The following is a 5,411-nucleotide window of genomic DNA, read 5'->3' on the forward strand; positions in this document are numbered from 1 at the left end:
TAGAAAAGAATGACTACAATCTGTCCTTTACATATAAGGTGGGTATCACAGAAATTGAATATCTGGACTTGATTTTAACTAATGATGGTACTGAGGTAGTCAACAGAAATTTTATTAAGGAAGTTGACACCAATTCGTATGTACATTACAAGAGTGGACATGCGATGAAATGGAAAACCAATATTCCTTATTCACAATTTTGTAGAATCAAAAGGAATTGTACTAAGTCAGATGATACAGAAGAACAGTTGAATTTATATGGAGAACGTTTCCGTGAAAGAGGTTATCCTAAAGAGTTAGAAGATGAGGAACGAAAGAGAACACTTCCTACTAAACGTCAAGATCTGTTGAAATATAAGAACAAAGATAAGGAAAATACAGGGCTAAATTTTATTACAACTTTTAATTGTCAAGATAAGAAAACCCGTGGGATTTTAAATAAACATTGGGGAGTTTTAAAAATGGACCCCATCCTGAGCACCATTTTACCGGATAGACCAAGAGTAATTTTTAAGAAAGCAAAGAATTTGAAAGACTGTCTCGCACCCAGTATGTTGTTTCCTATTCAACAAGAGAAGAAGAGACCATGGAACACGAAGGGACTTTTCAAATGTCAGCATTGCAATATTTGTCCGTATATAAATCCTAACACCAAATCCTTTACTAACTCTGAAGGTTCAAAAACCTATTTTATGAAAGAAAGAGCAACATGTAATACCAATTGGGTGGTTTATATGCTTGAATGCCCCTGCAGACTAAGGTACATAGGTAAGACCAAGCGACAACTAAAACTACGTGTCCAAGAACATGTCAGGAGCATCAAAAATAGACAAGAACATCATTCAGTACCGATTACCGAAGCACTTTAACCTTTTCCATAATTCGGACCCAAAAGGCCTGACGGTCAGGATTCTTGAGATCATCCAAGTGGGGCATAGAGGAAGCGACAGAGAAAAGAGACTCTCACAGAGAGAGATGTATTGGATCTACGAACTAAAAACTCTGGCCCCAAGGGGCCTCAATGATTACTATGAAGTGGCACCGTTCCTTTGAAGTACTTTTATATAAAAAACTGACTCTTTCCATTATATATTTTTAATTGTTCAAATAATCAGTATTGCTTTCTTTCAAATATATTTTTTTATTTATTCCCACAAAGTCCTTACAGGGAACTACACTTATGCACTACTATGGGCAGGCTTAGGAATACATAGGCACTTATAGCATTTGTAGCACTTTATAATTTATAAATGAGCATTGTCACTTTAAATTCAGACTGGTCACTAAGTCTATAATAAATTAATAGTGAATAAACCATGCACATTTGATGTACTTAATCACCAAGGTGATAAAGATGTCTATCCACATATGATGTAGATTGTCATTTGTGGCTATTATAGAATTAATTGTAACTCATATGAGCACTTTGTTATGACACATGAATTATATTTAACACTGATCGGCACTTTATATTAAGGGTGAATATTCGATTATTTACCCCTTTTTTAGATTAATCTTTCCCTATAAATAATTATTCATAAGTAAGTACTATGTTTTTATCTCTCTATATTTTTTGTAATTAGTGGAATATTTCTGTTCACCAATTAAGTTTATTTTAAATAATTTTGGTCTCCTTAAAGATGGCGTCTTAACTATGGACTTAGGCGGGATAGCTTCTGAGGCCCGTGACGTACGGGCGCGGCAACGGTGGGCGGCACTGTGACCAGCCAGGCCAGCGCATGCACCCTAGATGCTGCGAGGCTGAACGGAGTGAGGGCGGCTGCGATGCCCTGTCCGTCCGTGATTTCCGGCGATCGCGGCGGACAGGAGCCGATCGGCCTCCCCAACCCACATGATGTAGCTATGCACAGTGGCACACATGAAGTGGGCTTACAAGGACTCTGCCCTAATATATATTATTAATTATTTATGCTAAGAATAGGGTTTTAGGGTTTCCGGGCGGAAGTGACATCACTTCCGGGGACCTTGAACAGCCATCAATTTCCTGTTTAATTGAATGATTGATATGGGTATAAATATGTGCTTTATGCAGCTTGTATCATTACACTCCTGAGTAAGTCCAGGCCGTGGGCATTGGACGAAACGCGTTGAGTGTTTACTCGTATGGACGACTACTAACAGATAAGCTGTCTTTTAGTTTTTACATTTTACGGGCAACTATTTTATTATTAGGACCAGTTTTTTGAATAAATGTGTTTAATGTTTATAAAACGTATTGCACTATTGGTCCTTTCTGCTTTCATCCCTTATATGTGAGGTTTAAACCGGGGAGCAGTACCACCAGGATCACTGTGATGAAAAGTATCCCTATTACACATTGAGATACGTGGTATTATGCGATTCAATTAGGTGGTTGGAATTCCACCATCCAAGGTACACCTTGAATTCACTGGGGTGTTACTGTAGGTGGAGGTCACAATTTATGTGAGATAATGCACTAGGAGGCGCCTATTCTCATTTTTGTCTTTTAGATTTAAATCGGTTAGCCTGAACAGCAAACCACGGGAGAAAAGGGCTGCCATCCCATTATAACGTGGGAGTGCATTTTTAAGAAGTCCGGTCATCCCAGAGGAGGGAAAAGGACATTTATCAAACTTTAAGGAGAGGAGTAGCGCCAATACCACCCACACAATATTTTATATATTATATATATATATATATATATATATATATATATATATATATATATATATTAGAGATGTGCAGCGGGCATTTTTCGTGCTTTGTCTTTTGGTTTTGGATTCGGTTCCGCGGTCGTGTTTTAGATTCGGACGCGTTTTGGCAAAACCTCCCTTAACAATTTTTTGACGAATTCGGGTGCATTTTGGATTCGGGTGTTTTTTTCCCAAAAAACTCAAAAACAGCTTAAATCATAGAATTTGGGGGTAATTTTGATCCTTTAGTATTATTAACCTCAATAACCATAATTTCCACTCATTTCCAGTCTATTCTGAACACCGAACACCTCACAATATTATTTTTAGTCCTAAAATTTGCACCGAGGTCGCTGGATGACTAAGCTAAGCGGCCCAAGTGAGCGGCACAAACACCTGGCCCATCTAGGAGTGGCACTGCAGTGTCAGACAGGATGGCACTTCAAAAAATAGTCCCCAAACAGCACATGATGCAAAGAAAAAAAGAGGTGCACCAAGGTCGCTGTGTGACTAAGCTAAGCGACCCAAGTGGCCGACACAAACACCTGGCCCATCTAGGAGTGGCACTGCAGTGTCAGACAGGATGGCACTTCAAAAAATAGTCCCCAAACAGCACATGATGCAAAGAAAAAAAGAGGTGCAACAAGGTAGCTGGATGGTTAAGCTAAGTGACCCAAGTGGCCGACACAAACACCTGTCCCATCTAGGAGTGGCACTGCAGTGTCAGACAGGATGGCACTTAAAAAAATAGTCCCCAAACAGCACATGATGCAAAGAAAAAAAAGAGGTGCAATGAGGTAGCTGTGTGGCTAAGCTAAGCGACCCAAGTGGCCGACACAAACATCTGGCCCATCTAGGAGTGGCACTGCAGTTTTCTAGCGAGAGGATGAGTGCTTCCATTCTCATGTGAATCTGAACCACTAGCCATGAACATAGGCCAGGGCCTCAGCCGTTCCTTGCTACTCCGTGTCGTAAATGGCATATTGGCAAGTTTACGCTTCTCATCAGACGTTTTTAATTTTGATTTTTGGGTCATTTTACTGAACTTTTGTTTTTTGGATTTTACATGCTCTCTACTATGACATTGGGCATCGGCCTTGGCAGACGATGTTGATGGCATTTCAACATCTCGGCCATGACTAGTGGCAGCAGCTTCAGCACGAGGTGGAAGTGGATCTTGATCTTTCCCTATTTTACACTCCACATATTTGTTCTCAATTTTTTAATGTGTGGAATTATATGCCAGTAATATATCAATAGCAATGGCCTACTGCACCGTACTGCTATATATTATATACTGGTGGTCAGCAAAATTATGCACTGTCCTCCTATTATATATACTGTGCACAACAACTAAAATGCACCACAGGTATGGATGGATAGTATACTTGACGACACAGAGATAGGTAGAGCAGTGGACTACTGTACCGTACTGCTATATATTATATACTGGTGGTCAGCAAAATTATGCACTGTCCTCTTATTATATATACTGTGCACAACAACTAAAATGCACCACAGGTATGGATGGATAGTATACTTGACGACACAGAGGTAGGTAGAGCAGTGGACTACTGTACCGTACTGCTATATATTATATACTGGTGGTCAGCAAAATTATGCACTGTCCTCCTACTATATATACTGCGCACAACAACTAAAATGCACCACAGGTATGGATGGATAGTATACTTGACGACACAGAGGTAGGTAGAGCAGTGGACTACTGTACCGTACTGCTATATATTATATACTGGTGGTCAGCAAAATTATGCACTGTCCTCCTACTATATATACTGCGCACAACAACCAAAATGCTCCACGGGTATGGATGGATACTATACTTGATGACACAGAGGTAGGTAGAGCAGTGGACTACTGTACCGTACTGCTATATATTATATACTGGTGGTCAGCAAAATTATGCACTGTCCTCCTACTACTGCGCACAACTAAAATGCACCACAGGTATGGATGGATAGTATACTTGACGACACAGAGGTAGGTAGAGCAGTGGACTATTGTACCGTACTGCTATATATTATATACTGGTGGTCAGCAAAATTATGCACTGTCCTCCTACTACTGCGCACAACTAAAATGCACCACAGGTATGGATGGATAGTATACTTGACGACACAGAGGTAGGTAGAGCAGTGGACTACTGTACCGTACTGATATAATACTGGTGGTCACTGATCAGCAAAATTCTGCACTGTCATCCTACTATATACTACAATGCAGCACAGATATGGAGCGTTTTTCAGGCAGAGAATGTAGATATTTTCAGCACACTGAGCACAGATATTTGCAAGCACACTGAGCACAGACATTTGCAGCACACTGAGCACAGATATTTGCAGCACACTGAACACAACTGAGAGAACGCTGCACACGTCCTCTCCCTATCATCTCCAATGCACGAGTGAAAATGGCGGCGACGCGCGGCTACTTATATAGAATACGAATCTCGTGAGAACATGACAGCGGGATGATGACGTTCGGGCGCGCTCGGGTTAACCGAGCAAGGCGGGAGGATCCGAGTCTGCCTCGGACCCGTGTAAAATGGGTGAAGTTCGGGGGGGCTCGGATTCCGAGGAACCGAACCCGCTCATCACTAATATATATATATATATATATATATATATATATATATAATGTAAGTACATTTCCCCTAAACCTTACCCCCTATTCCTAACCCTACCTTTGGTGCCTAACCCTACCACCCTCCCCCAC

This window comes from Pseudophryne corroboree, chromosome 1 (genome assembly GCF_028390025.1).
Source record: "Pseudophryne corroboree isolate aPseCor3 chromosome 1, aPseCor3.hap2, whole genome shotgun sequence".
In the NCBI taxonomy this organism is placed as follows: Eukaryota; Metazoa; Chordata; class Amphibia; order Anura; family Myobatrachidae; genus Pseudophryne; species Pseudophryne corroboree.